This window comes from Herpailurus yagouaroundi, unplaced genomic scaffold (assembly GCF_014898765.1).
Source record: "Herpailurus yagouaroundi ecotype Mexico unplaced genomic scaffold, PumYag 159, whole genome shotgun sequence".
NCBI lineage: Eukaryota > Metazoa > Chordata > Mammalia > Carnivora > Felidae > Herpailurus > Herpailurus yagouaroundi.
In genome coordinates, this window is record NW_024412400.1 from 17,544,800 (window position 1) to 17,560,388 (window position 15,589).

General features: G+C 42.4%; 1 protein-coding gene across 6 annotated transcripts in view; it reads right to left on the reverse strand.

Annotated features, from left to right (window-relative positions):
* The window catches only part of RARB (retinoic acid receptor beta), a 771,689-nt gene that overhangs the window by 723,436 nt on the left and 32,664 nt on the right, over positions 1-15,589 (reverse strand). For all 6 annotated transcript variants that reach the window (XR_005792006.1, XM_040480046.1, XM_040480044.1 and 3 more), the window contains exon 2: positions 7,749-7,824. The gene's annotated coding sequence lies outside the window, so the exon portion shown is untranslated. The remainder of the gene's footprint in view (positions 1-7,748; positions 7,825-15,589) is intronic.

Below are 15,589 nucleotides of genomic sequence, written 5' to 3' on the forward strand. Positions count from 1 at the left end.
CAGAGGATCGGTTCGTACCGAGGCCTGAAGGAATGAGGCAACTCACTGAATGCCTACGCTTACATACAGTTTAGTAGTGATGAAATAGAAGGGATAAAAAGTTCAGAGGCAATCAGGAGGGATGTGCTAGGATCTAGCGTGAAGAACTTTGTCCGCCTGGGAGCTCCACTTCAGGGTTCCTCAAACGAGCGCCAAGGGCTCACTACCCGAGAGCCCAGAATCCCCGTGGGATTCAGAGACATTACTTTCCGGATGGCAGCGTGGGTGGCAAATCTTAGTATCTAGAAAGTTTAATGAGGGGAAATGAGGTCAACGTACTATTTGTATGACATATTCAGGCACATTATCATTCTATTATTGCATAAAAATGGTTTCACAGGAGTTTGAAAAAGAAATGGAATAACAGAACATGCCTCAGGCTGCAGTTAGGTTGAACTCACAAGAGCCTCGCTGTAGCAAACATACTAATTCATGTGGCAAAAGACAATTAATAGCCAGGAAAATATTCAGCATCATGTGGAATATCAATTTAGTGTTAACTTAGATTTTATTCGAATTGTGTCTTTGTGTTCACTTCGGTTTGGTTTTATACTCGTATAGGAACTACCAGCACAGTAAAGTAGATCTAGGTTTATGACTGTACCTATTAAAGTAATACTGTAACAAAAATAAGATCAGGGCAGGGGTTGAGGGACAGGCTATAAAGAGATTCACTGGAACTCGGAACCTGGCTCTGCAGCCAAATGCGTGGATTCGGACTGATGTTACTTACTATCCCTTCCTCTTCCATGACCTGGTCATTGAATCTCACTCAGTCTGCTCATCTGGAAAATGGGAATAATACAAGTTCCTACCACACCGGGTCAGTGTGAACAGGGAGTTAACACTGCCAAGTGCTTGATACAAAAAAACGATAGCTCATGCTGTTAATTATTGCGGTTTCTATCTTTTTCCTTTCCTTGGGGTCCATAACTTGTTCCAGTGGATGCAACTTACCTGTAAAAGGAAGTCTCGCCATGCTATAGATAGATTTCTGAAAACTTCTTTCAGTGAATAGGCTTGAGAAATTTAAGCTCATTTGGGAGATCGAAGTGAATGACAATGTAACGGAGAACAACGTTCTCCGTTTGTTTAAAGGGTGGCTCCTGGACCAGCATTTCACCTGGGAACGTGCTGGAAATGCCAATTCTCCAGTCTCTGACCCTTGAGATAGTACCCACCAATGGGTCTTCTCAAGCTCTTCAAAGGACTTGGCCATTTTGGGATAGGAGTTGGCAAACTCCTTTTGTAAAGGGTCAGATATAATCTTTGGTTTTGCAAGTCACTAGGTTCCCTCAAAAAGGTTAGAAAATAATTTCCTGGAACACATCCATACCCATTTCCAGAACTACATCCGGGCTGGATGTGGCCAACTGGCTATTGGTTCACGGACCCTTGCCCTAGGAGGCTGATGACAGCAGTAGTGACCGGCAATAAAGAAGGACAAGGTTGAAAGGTAAACTAAGGCTGGCTGTGAGATGGAGAGTTTGAGATAGACCTGGACAATTTTCAATTGAGTATCTGACTGGAGCTTTAAAAAATTAGCAGGGCTGTAGGTATAGATTTAAAGGCAGGGTAAAATGCTTATGAAAAGGTGGGCACAGGGGACATTGCCCATCGTGTACATGGAGCACGAGCAAGTGGGGTGGAAAACCAATACTGACCAGTTAAGGAAGAACAAACACCAAGAGCCTGACCACACAGCCCAGAATGTGGACGTGACCAGTTCCAGCCCCTGTGGGGCCACGAGCGTAGGTAGAGTAGGAGCTAGCACAGGAGCAGTCAGGGCATCACCAGTGACCATGTGCATACCTCAAAGTTATGCGGAGAGGGTGAAATCAGTAAAACGGCAAGGTAATTTTTTTTGAAGCTCTTCTTTCAAGGTTTATTATTTTTGAGAGAGAGAAAGCATGCACAAGCAAGCCTGAGCCAGGGAAGGAGCAGAGAGAAAGAGAGACCAAGGATTTGAAGCAGGCTCTGTACTGACAGCAGGGAGCCTGATTCAGGGCTCAATCCTGCAAACCAGGAGATTGTGGCCTGAGCCAAAATCAAGACTTGGACACTTAAGGGGCGCCTGGGTGGCGCAATCGGTTAAGCGTCCGACTTCAGCCAGGTCACGATCTCGCGGTCTGGGAGTTCGAGCCCCGCGTCAGGCTCTGGGCTGATGGCTCAGAGCCTGGAGCCTGTTTCCGATTCTGTGTCTCCCTCTCTCTCTCCCCCCCCCCCCCGCTCATGCTCTGTCTCTCTCTGTCAAAAATAAATAAACGTTAAAAAAAAATTAAAAAAAAAAAAAAAAAAAAAAGACTTGGACACTTACCTGACTGAGCCACCCAGCCGCCCCCCACCCCCCAAACAATGAGGGAATGTTTTCATCTAAGGGAAGGAAAAAAACAAAATCCACGAGCAGACAGATTCAAGAGAACAGGACAAAGAGGGGTAACTTGAAGAGGTCCCTGAAGAATCGGGAAGGGGTCACAGAAGAGCCTAAGGATACAGGACTGGCCTTATGCACCAGGAAGGGCACCTCCTTCCCTACACATCAACAGCAAGAAGAGAGACACAAACTTCAGTGGGGGCACCAAGTCCGGCTTTTTTGTTGTTTCGTTTGTGTTTTTACTAACCTCCACCTTATCAACAAATTAGGTGAGAAAGGGATTAGGTTGAGGACCTGAGAACAGACAAAGTAATCAAGTATCCTTTAAGAGGAAGTCAAACTTTTCACCAATTCAGAGTACGTCTCTCCCCACCCCCCCCCCCTCCATTTAGAAGGAATTCGTGGTCTTCTTTAATTACACTGGATTTATGAACAGACTAGGCATACAAGCGACTTTATTCCCTCTTCTCTATTTTAGCCTTCACTTCTTGATGGGCTCCTTCACCTAACCCAAGTTATGCTGACATGATCTTTGACTTCCCACGGAGAAGTGTTCATTTTAACTGGCGGGCAAATGAGATTACACTCCGAAGGCCCATCATGCTAAATGACCATTAAGCCATTACACTTAAGAACTGCCTCTCAAGACAGAGATTCCAAGTGCTGTGCACAGTATCCCTGTTTAACTATCAGCATTTTATAGACAGGGAAATGTCATCACCAACCTCACATGAATTCCTCTGGTTATCAACAAAACATCTGTGGCTGGTTAGCTCAGTTGGTTCATCGATGGAGTTAAAGGACCAAAATCTTGGGGGGAATCCTCGTCAAGCTTGGTGTGGGAGCTGCTCCTATGCAACCGTGGTTGGGCGGGGAGGGGGCGTCTCACAAATGGAGGCTTGGCTGTATTACCTTTCCTAGCTGGGTACCCCTGCATCTAACCTGTTTGGACATTTCCTCATTTGGAAGATGAAAAACCCAACAGATTTCTTTCTTTGCCTTTTATTTTTTAATCACTACAGTCTTCAGTAGCTCTCAAACACATGACTGGTGGAGACAGATCCTATGAATACAAATCTATGGCCAGACTTCAAAAAACAAAAATAGCCCCCCCCCCACACCTTATAGGCAAACTGGGTCACAACTGACAGTTCCTCTCTGCCTTCATTTCTCTTATTTGCAGCCACACTTTTAAGTTGCGCAGTCTGTGTCCTGCACAGGTAATAGTGTTGATTTTGAGATGTCCACTTACATTTTTAAAGGTGTCCAGCTGACAACCATTTTTAGGTCACACTTTATTTTTTTATGTTTATTGTTTGAAAGAGAGCACAAGCCAGAGGGGGGCAGACGGGGGACACAGAACCTGAAGCAGGTTCCGGCTCTCGGCACAGAGCCTGTTGTGGGGCTCCAACTCACAGATGGCAAGATCCTGACCTGAGACAAGTCAGTCGCTTAACCAACTGAGCCGCCCATGTGCCCCTTAGGTCACAATCTTACAAAGGCAACCACAGTGAGAAGTCTATGCCTGGTCAACAGGGCAGGTGATCAAGTTTTAGTACAGAAACCCTAAGTCACCTTTCCCTCTGTATACTGCCTTACCAGAGGTTCTCAGATTCATCTAATCAAGTCCTGATGGGGCGGTGCTGGACATCCATGAAATCACAAGGACCTTCCTCCTAATCCTAGGGTGTCACCTGCCTTTTTCACTCTCTCGTCTATGTTGCAGTTCTCCGGAACCCATTGTAATAGCTGACATCCCAACAGCTTAAAAGCAGAAGCAGATATGCGAAATCCAGCTACCTTCTACTAAGCCAGACGCTAAGGAAACTTAGAAAACTGGAGGAAAGGTTACGCTTCTGTTTTTGCTTTGGGAAAATTCTTTTGTATAATAAACGTTATTTATGTTAGCATCATAGGCTTATTTTAGATGAAGCAGCACATTTCTTTTTAGTTTCTAATATGGTAAACATCTGTGGCCAAAACCCTTATGTAAAAGAACCTTGAGGTCCTCTATGACTGCAAAGTATGGAAGAGACAGACTAACACTTGGGAATGGCTTCTCCAGATCAGTAATGGTACAAAAGGAGTATTTAGCAAAACAAACAAACAAACAAACAAAAAACAAAAAACAAACAAAAAAAACAAAACAAAAAAAACAGAAGTAAGTTTCAGCCTGAATTCTAAGACAGATGAAAAATACACTCACAACAGACTAACATTTCATCTTTCATTGATGGCCAGAACACGGAGCATTCTCTCCAAATACCACTCATCAGGTCAACACAGTCCAATCACTTCTGCTTTCAAATCCTACTCCCGACCGGGAGTTAGGCGGAACAAGGAACAGGGAGGGAACCAGTTCACGCTGTTTTCTGCTCCATGCGGATGCTGCCACACACACATCCTTTGTGACACCATGGGTAGCAGTTTTCTAAGGCTGTCCTGACCGAATACCACGGACTGGGCCACCTCAAGAGATACAATTCTGAAAGTTCTAAAGGCTGGAACATCAAGGCATTAAGAGTTCTGGTTTCTCCCTGAGGCTGCTCTCTTGGGTTTGGAAATTCCTTTCTTCTAGGGATGCCAGAGGGGCCCATTCGGTTAAGCATCTGACTTGGGCTCAGGTCATGATCTCCTGGTTCATGGGTTTGAGCCCCATGTCGGGCTCTGTGCTGACAGCTCAGAGCCTGGACCCTGCTTCAGGTTCTATGTCTTCCCGTCTCTGCCCCTCCCCAGCTGGCACTCTGTTTCAAAAATAAACATTAAAGTAAGTTCCTTTCTTCTCACTGTGTCCTCACAGGGCCTTTACTCTGTCCTAGAACACCCCTAGTACTTTTTTAAGCTTATTAATTTATATTGAGAAGTAGAGCACGCATGTGTGAGCAGGGAAGGAACAGAGAATCCCAGGTAGGGTCCACTCGGTCAGCACAGAGCCCAACGTGCTGTTCAATCTCAGGAAAGGGGAGATCATGACCTGAGCGGAAATCAAGAGTCAGACATGCACCGTTCACCCATTGATCCACCCAGGTGCCCTCTAGGATCTCTTCTAATACAAGACCAACTTTACCGGATTAGGGCCCCACCTCTTGGTCTCAGTTTATCACCTCTTTGAAGACCTTTCTCCAAATACTGTCACCTGGATTAGAGCCCACCCATGTAACCCCACTTAACCTTTATCACCTCTTTAGAAGTCCAGTCTCCAAATACAGTCACATTTTGAGGTACTGGGGGGTTAGGACTTGAATATACTATTTGTGGAGAAACTCAAGTCCCCATCACCATGCTAAGAAAATAATTCTCTGCTTCCTGGTGATTAAAAGCTTACACCCTATACTATCTTATCTAAGTATACACAGGAAGTCCTTTGAAATCAACCAGCTCAAGTTCCTCATTTTACTTAACTCAGGTACAGAGAAGTGAAGTAACTTATCTAAGGTCACACAGCACATTGCTAATTCACACAAGGAAGGGATGCTTTCAATTTTTACATATAGTCTTATTTTCAATATCCAAGGAGTAGAGAAGGCTTGCAGTGGTATTAAGAGAACATTTAAGAACTGCTTGCAATTACTTCTTTAGTCAAGAATTCTTATGGTTCATTTATCATGCCCCAGTTGATTTGTCCATTTAGTTATATGCAGAGCATAAAAGATGGGAGGTCCATAGGTTTTTTAGTTTCTTACACTTGAGATTGCCTATGTTGAAGCATATCTAGGTTTAAACAATCCTTGCCAAGTGTTTGGAATCAAACGCTTTCATCACAGAGAAACAATATATAAAGAAACCTTCTGACTTACGACCTCCTGCTATGTTGAAAAGCAGCTACCAAGCTGACAACTCCGTAACATTGCGCTAACTCATCTAAGAGCTAAAACAAAGCTAAAACAAAGCTAAATGTGGGTAAAAGACGACAGACCACAGGCTGGGACCAAAGAACAGCCAAGATGCTCCCGGGGTCTGGAATATTGGATGTTCCTTCCTTCTAGCACAAGGCACAGGTGAAGATATGTTGTCAGACTCTCTGATGGACAACTGGCCCTGCCATGGGCTCAGTTCTCTTTGGGAAACCATTACTTGAACACAAGCATAGTCTAAGGTTTCTGCAATGTTAATGAGTACAAACTAAGCAGAGATTCACAGGAGACTGGCCTTGTAGCAATCTAAAGCAGGGGCAGGCAAACTACAACCTAAGGCCAAATCTAGCCAAAAACAAAAAACATTAGGGGCACCTGGGTGGCTCAGTCAGTTAAGCGTCCAAATTCAGCCCAGGTCATCATCTCTTAGTTCCTGAGTTTGAGCCCCACATTGGGCTCTGTCCTGAAAGCTCAGAATCTGGAGCCTGCTTCAAATCCTCCGTCACCCATTCTTTCTGCCCCTCCTCTGCTCATGCTCTGTCTCTCAAAAAATGAATGAATGCTAAAATAAATAATAATAATAATAATAATAATAATAAAAACCATGAAACAAAAAAAAAAAATTCAGGACACGTGTGACCGTCAACATTAGATCTCAGCGTCCTTAATTCATTTACATCTTGTCTAAAACTGCTTTCCTTCTACAATGGCAGAATTGAGTGCAAGAAACCATAAGGGCCACAAAGCCTAGAATATTCACTATCTGGTCCTTTTACAGAAGAAGTTTGCCAACATCTGATCTAAACTTTCAAGCCCTCCCATTCCCCACACCAAACATAGAAAGCCCATATTTCAGATTTTATTATCTTTGCATACCTCACCCTGGAAAAAATGTAATAATTGAGAAAAACACACAGATATCAGTGGAGTTTAGGGTTTCGTAGGATATGCTAAAACCAGGAAAATTTACAATTCTAAATCCCATTTAGGACCAGCCGAGTATCATGGTTGGAAACCAAAATCCTCCTGAGTGAGAAATCGATTTCCTGTTTCACTTCTAGGTGAGTCCAATAATATGAAGCCCACGGTCCTTCTAATGTTAAACTGTTTATTATCACTACGTGGGACTTGTAAGAAAAATTTAGTTCAGATTTTCTCACATAGCTCTGAACACAAAATGCCTCGCCCAGTATCCCTTCCTCACTGTACCAGCAACAACTCAATTCCCCACCTTTTTCAACAGAGTCAAAGCTGGGTAGCCCCCAAAACCACATTGCTTTAGGAGATACTTCAACATAAAATGGCACAACCACCCTCATACTTTCCTCTGAGCTTTGCCTGGCAAGAAATTGTTACCATGGATCAAAGTGATTAATGGAAATAAATACTCCAAAAGCCAGATAAGACTGGTTACCAAGGGAATTACCAAAGGTAAATTCTAACAAGAATATTAAGAAGTTTAAAAGGCGATCTGAACCAACCTCTCTGTAGATCCCGAGGACAGTTCTCTGGGTGCGAAAGAAGGGCGACTGTCACTTCCCAGTCATATTCACGATTCTGCAACAACAAATACCTCAAGTTAGTAGTCTTCAACAACACAAGGCAAAAAAAGAAAGTAGATGACATTATTCCAAGTCTTTCCCTGCTTCTTCACGATACCTCCTTTTCCATGATGTGACAAGTGTATCCTTGTCACAATGAGGAGAAACCACCAAGCCCCTTAGCTAAATCTCCAAACAAGCTAGACGGTCTCCAGAAGCCCCAACAGCCAGGAGGAAGGAAAGCAAGTGATGAGGCAGAAGCCTTTGCGTGCTAAGCTCTATATTAACTGGGCTCAGGTGTAACTAAGGTACTTCAGGATGCAAAAGCATTCACACAGGTGAATGTTCTAATAGTGCAGCTACCCGTAGGACGGATCTCTGACCCCAGAGCAAACGGAAAGCAGATTTTATAAAAAGTTCAACCGTAACCCAGACCCAAGAAGATTTAAAAGAAAAAAGAGACGTGTTGTGATTTGCTTGGTTTGTTCATTTTGCACATGGTAAAATTAGTCCCAGGGCCGACAGAGAAATCCCTCTAAATGATTGTCTCGCCCATCTTAGGGAAACAGGACAATGGCTTTGGACCATAGCTTTTCCTCAAAAAATGAAGTCTTAGGTTCTAAATTGTCTTTTACTCAGAGAATATAAATTGCTCTTAATTGCTCTCTGGTAGAGAGGCCAAATAACTTTTCTCCAAGATTCCTTTGGACTGAGGCCTAACAGTCACCACTAGATATTCCTGAAGTCCAACAGGCTCAATCCAAAGAGAAGCGAGTAGGGTTTCCAGATTTAACAAATAAAACGGCACGACCTGCCAGGTAAATTAGAGTTTCAGATAAACAACAAATATATTTTTAGCGTAAGTATGTCCCAAAGAGAAGTATATCCCAGCTAGTGCATGGAAAATATGTGTGCTAAAAATGTACTTGTTGTTTATCTGAAATTCTAGTTTGAACGGGTTGCCCGTTAGTTTTTCCAACAATCTTAGGAGCCACTTTAATTGAAAACGGTTCTTGGTGGACACATAGCAGAGCAAAAGTTTGGGGACTGTGTCACACCTAATCCTGGAAGGTGAAAGTCCATGAAAGCTTTGGAGCAGACCACAATATCCTGAATCCTCAGCTCCCCAGTCGGTGAAACGTGAGGCGTAATAAATTAAATAGTGCATGTGCCTGCAATGAGAAGTTGTTAAAAGTAATGATGTAGTCTAGTAGAAGACAAACTGCAACATCCTTGATTTTTTTTTAACTCCCTTAAATTGCTTGGGCATACATCTTACACATTATTGTAATCAATTTGTAATATTTATGTATGTGAGAATTAAATGAAGAAAAGCTTTCAGGTCCACTCCTGGCGTCATCATGGACTCACAGGTGCAGCTTAGTAACTAACTAATGAGAAGGCATTTTCCCTTCAGCTTTGGTGCATTTCATCTACCAAATAAATCAATTTAAACCTCATCTTGACACTCTCCCACCCCATCATTTCAATGTGGAAAAAAAAGAAAGAGATTCAACCCAACTAATCCAATTGCTTTTTCAAGACACAGACTCCTTAAGTGTTGCCTCAGACTATGTCTGACCTCTTGAACTCACAGAGGGGAAATTAAGGCAGAAAAACCTAGCAGTTCAAATCACCGCAGCTTCAAGATTTGGTAAGATTTAATCTCTGAGGTTCCCTAAGGCAAATAAGGTTGAGCAAGATAACCAGAGAGTAACATATTGAAGAATAGCTTATTTTTAAAAACTGAAAATGGCCCCAAACACTGAGCGTTTAAGAGGAAAGATGTTACAGAAGTTCAAGGCTATCATATTAAGTTCCAAAGCATAATGACACAGGCCACCCATCAGGGAAAGGTGAGTACAAAGCAAACAAACAAAAATTTAAGATAGCAGGTTACAACCAATCTTTTGCTTATATAACTTTACCAACCGCACGGACATCATGGTGGACATAATACCGTATTCACCTCACAGTTATTTTCATTGCGCAGTGAATCAGGAAGTATTTGTATTTCTTAATATTGTTGATCGGGTAGAGCAAACCAAAAAGAGATCAGTTCCCCTGGAGTAATCTTCTGCATGTTCACCCCAGGAAGCTTCACCGTTGAGACTTAAAAGACTCTCAGTGCAATCCCCTGAGCCTGCCATGTTGGTCTAAAATTTGGTCTTTTCTTTAGCAAAGCCTTGGAAACTTATGCGTTAATATTCACACCTGGCAAATTCCACGGCCATGGCATTTCAAATAATTAATGGGGACCAGGATACAAATACTGTATATGAGCAGAATAAAGAGTCTCAAAATAGCATAGTCAAGGCTCATTTGGCGGGACTTACTAGAAGTGTAGATTACCAGTCCCTGAGATTCCGATATGGTAGGTCTACATTTTTCCAGGTTTTTCGTTTATAATGCCTATAAAAGTTATTGATCACATGCTATAAGCAATGTAATCTGCTATGCACTGGACATTCAGAAATATAAATGTATATGATCCCCTCACAAAGCCTGCCATCATTTGAGCATTTTATTGTTCACCGCAGACCTTAGGGGACAAGTATTAATTCTACTTTATAGAAGAGAAAGCTGAGGTCCAAAAAGACCACAGAATATACTCAAAGCCACGGTTTATATACACAGAAGTCAAAGCCACAAACAGGTAAATTCGTTCATTCATTCATTCATTCATTCATTATTTCTCTTACTTATTTTCTTTTTTTTTTTATTTATATATGAAATTTATTGTCAAATTGGTTTCCATACAACACCCAGTGCTCATCCCAAAAGGTGCCCTCCTCAATACCCATCACCCACCCTCTCCTCCCTCCCACCCCCCATCAACCCTCAGTTTGCTCTCAGTTCTCAACAGTCTCTTATGCTTTGGCTCTCTCCCACTCTAACCTCTTTTTTTTTTTTTTTTCCTTCCCCTCCCCCATGGGTTCCTGTTAAGTTTCTCAGGATCCACATAAGAGTGAAACCATATGGTATCTGTCTTTCTCTGTATGGCTTATTTCACTTAGCATCACACTCTCCAGTTCCATCCACGTTGCTACAAAAGGCCATATTTCATTTTTTCTCATTGCCACGTAGTATTCCATAGTGTATATAAACCACAATTTCTTTATCCATTCATCAGTTGATGGACATTTAGGCTCTTTCCATAATTTGGCTATTGTTGAGAGTGCTGCTATGAACATTGGGGTACAAGTGCCCCTATGCATCAGTACTCCTGTGTCCCTTGGGTAAATTCCTAGCAGTGCTATTGCTGGGTCATAGGGTAGGTCTATTTTTAATTTTCTGAGGAACCTCCACACTGCTTTCCAGAGTGGCTGCACCAATTTGCATTCCCACCAACAGTGCAAGAGGGTTCCCGTTTCTCCACATCCTCTCCAGCATCTATAGTCTCCTGATTTGTTAATTTTGGCCACTCTGACTGGCGTGAGGTGATATCTGAGTGTGGTTTTGATTTGTATTTCCCTGATAAGGAGCGACGCTGAACATCTTTTCATGTGCCTGTTGGCCATCCGGATGTCTTCTTTAGAGAAGTGTCTATTCATGTTTTCTGCCCATTTCTTCACTCTCTTACTTATTTTCTAACCACTTTCCTCATACACTCCTCCAGTTAGTCACGCTGGGCTACCTACTAGCCTCTGAACCTACTACATACACACCTGCCCCAGGACCTTTGATCTTTGACTTCTTTATGCCTGGAGCATTCTTCCCCATTCTCTCTTCACTCCCTCCTCACTTCCTTTCCCTCTTTGATTATCACCTTCCCAATGAGACCTTCTGTGACCATATTGTTTAAAATTACAACCCTCCTCTCCCCGGGAGCACCCTGTCCTCCTTCCCGATCTTCCCTATCCTTCTGAAAGGAGATGTTCACTGGGTAAAGTCAAGATACTCCATCTTACAGATCTTACGTATAGCACACGAATCACTCTGATTTACATGTGTACTTATCTCTTCCATGAGGATGGTGGTTCTCAATCTTCAGCAGCATCAGAACCACCAGAAGGACTTTTTAGAGCATGGATTCCTCACTTCACCCCCAGAGACTTGATCGAGGTGATGGTAACAATGCTAGTCAGAAGGCCATTTTGAACAGCCTGGCCCTAGGTACTGCTTCTTGCCTGGGATGACTGTGGCCCTCAAGGGCCAGTTCACACTATCTGGAGACATTTTTAACTGTCAAAACTAGGGTGGAGAGCTACTTGGCGTCTTGTGTGCTAAAAATCCTACACTGCTCAGGACAGCCCTACAACAAAGAATTATCCAGCACAAAATGTCAATAGTACTGAAGTTGAGAAACCCTGCCCTTGAAGAGTGCTTCTCAAACACCAGGCACCAACACCCAGAGGGCTTCTTAGCATTTGTACTGTCAAGCTGCACCCTTATGGTTTCTAATTGGTTAGGCAGGTTGAGCATGAGGCCAGAAACTTCATTTCTAAGTACCCAAGTAAAGGAGATGTTACCGGTTCAGGGCCTACACGTGGAGAACAATTTAGCAGAGAAAACATTCCCTGGACCTTGGTTTCTTTTACTTACTGCTCCTACCCCAGGAACAGAGCATGGCAGAGTACTGTCGCTCACGTTTCTAACGTTTGAACAAGATACCCACACTTCTTGCCCCCACGAGGTGATTCTCATACCAGTGATCTTTGTATCGCACACTGAGAAATAAGGAGTGTTTTTGTTTGTTGCTGTTTGGGTGGCAACTTGGGGACCCCTTCTATTCCTACGGACTCCTCAGCTCATTTACCACCAAGCAAGCAAGTCTGATAAAGTTCATGTGTTAGTCTGTATGCCCCGGGGAATGCTAAGACTGCATGCCCACAGTGAGATCCCTGCAAAAGCAACAGATTGTCAACGTGAAAGTCTCTGCACTTTCTATGTATTTATAATGGAACAATGTGGTCCTACAACTAACAACTACACATGGTCCTACAACTACCTGTCAAGCAATGCCCATTTTCAAAAAATAAGGTCAGAGAATTCACACACACACATACACACACACGCTCATAAACACACACCTAGCTCTTAAATCTGATGCTTGAGTGACTTCCCTAGCATTGTAACACAACGGGACTTAGTGTGTCTTCTTAGATGTATTTGTGCTTCCGTAACCACATCCATGGCAGTTGTTCCAAGGTGGTATCTTCCAGGTACTGTCCATTACTTCCCCTTACATCATTTTCGGGGGGGAATATTCAATTCAGTTCCTTTTATCATGCGCCCAAGGCCAAAAACGAAGTAGGTGATCTCCATAATTCAAAAATGTCTGATACCTTAGATTCAATTGCCCTGGTTAAGACAGGCATTTAATGAAGAACTGGTGAATGAGAAGTTTAATGGTCAGAGTCAAGACACTCCATCTTGAAAATCTCTTTTTACTTACGTGGAATCATCAGCCAGTGTTATTGATTTGCATTTACTGACTGGACTTTCTATTGTTTTCAGATGTTACTATCCTCAGCTGCTGCCTGCAGGCTATTAGTTTCAGGGTTAAGCTTGCTGTCCTGAAAATCCAGAGGCTTCCTTACTGAGTTGAGGAGGCTGAAGCAGTCACAAGAGCTCCAGAATCCAACTCGTTTCGGAAAGCGAAAAAGCATTTCCCTAACTGTCTTCATCTTGCAACAATGAGAATCTACACAGAAACAATCAAAATCTTAAAAAAAAATGAACACATTCATTATTTAAAAAACAGCATTTCTGGATGATAGTTTGCATGCTATGGAATTCACCAGTTTCAGTGTTCGATGCAATGATTTTTGGTAAATTTACAGAGCTCTGCACTTAGCATCACTCATTTTAGACCATTTCCAAAGAGAAGCCTGGAGCCCATTTGCAGTTACCCACTGGCATCCACCGCCAGTGACAGTCAACTCCTAATCTACTTGCTGTCTCTCCACATTTGCCTTTTATGGGGATGCTATATAAATGGAATCATACAGTCTGTGATCTTTTGTGTCTAGCTTCTTTCATTTAGCATATTATTTGAGCTTCATCCATGCTGTAGCATATCGCGGTTCTTCATTCCTTTTTATTGCCAAACAGTGTTCATTGTATAGATAGATTACAATTTGTCTATCCATTCACCAGTTGACGGACAGTTGTTTTGCTTGGTCTATTAAGAATAACGCTGCTATGAACACTGGCACACAAGCCTTTCGTAAACATATTTTCATTTCACTTGGGTAGACTCCTAGAAGTAGAATTTCTGGGTCATATGGTAAATCTATGTTTAACGTTTTTTTAAATGCCAGACTGTTTTCCAAAGTGTCTATACTATATTAAAATCCCAGCAGCAATGTATGAGGGGTTCAGTTTCTCCATATCCTGTCCAATATTTGCCATTGCCTAGTTTTTTTTTCTAAAGCCAAATACACGGTTCACTCTAATGCTGAAATAAGAGTGATTTTGAATTTGTAGCACAATTCTAAAAATACACCTAGCATTCCTTGAGTGCCCACTCTGTGTTATGTCCCTTAAATAGATTATGGTTAGCCCATGATTAACACAAAAAGATATCATCCATAATTTACAAATAAAGAAATAAGGCTCAGAGAGTGTAAACATTTGCCCATAGAATCCTAGCAAGTAGGTGGTAGTCTGAATTCAATGCCAGACTGTGGGACACAAAACCTAAATATAAGAGTGATTCGTGCAAAAGTCAAGACATATTTGAAAGATTTATCTTGCGAATCACGGCCAAAATACTTCTCTCAATGTCATTAAAAAGAGGAAATAACAAAGAAAAAACTTCAATTCTTCCTAATAACTACAGATGTTTCTTTGAAGGAACAATACCGAAGTTCTAGAGAACAATTTCACCCCAACATTTTCTCTTCGAACATCAAATCTTATAGTTAGTTACAGTCCTGCCCTTCAGATTTAACTAGCAAGATATTTATGAGAATCGAAATTCAAATGAAACATCCTGCATAGCAATGCAATTGCTGAATGGTTTTTATTAACTGCACTGAATCCTTTGCCACCATCTAAAGGCAGGAATTCTGACAAAACTACTGTTTGTGTCTGAGTGCTCAAAAAAATATTTATTGCTAGTTTCTGAAGTCCCATCTGTGACTAACGTATATTGATGTTTCCTCTGGCTCGCATTCCATTACAAAGAGGCTGTTGGCCAAAGTCACGGGATGGATATGCTCTCGCTCAAAATTTGTCACTCAGTCTTCTCTGGCCACACCTCTTGGTCTGCTCACTCCCCTACCACCAGTCATGACTGCATGTGACCGGTTCATCATCGTTCCAAAGGTCGTCCTGGTCTCTCAACACCTGGCTCTTTTCTGCCTGGGAAAGGCTCTGAACACTGACCACGAACATTCAACATTTCAGAATGGCGGCCTTATGGTTTGCTAATGAACACCTACTTCCCTTTTTGGTTTTAGAATATCCGGTGATGAAAATCACTGTTGTAACAAACTATGGTCCACACACTGATAGCATCAGCATCCCCTGGGAACTTGTTAGAAATGCAGGATTTCAAGCGTCATTCCTCATTTCCTGATGAGAAGCTGCACTGTCTCCCCAGGTGATTCCTATGTTAACTGTAGCTGGTACGGACTCCCGGGTCCAACCCGCGGATCCAGAACCTCACATGACCCAGCTAAAAATCTGCCCCTACAATGAGTAACAGCAGGAGATATTTATGATTCACAAAACACCTCCTGCTCTCTGCGGAGGTTTCTTCCCTCCACCTCCAAAAAGTGAAGCCACTCTCTTTAAAAAAAAAAAAAAAAAAAATTGTTTTTAATGTTTAT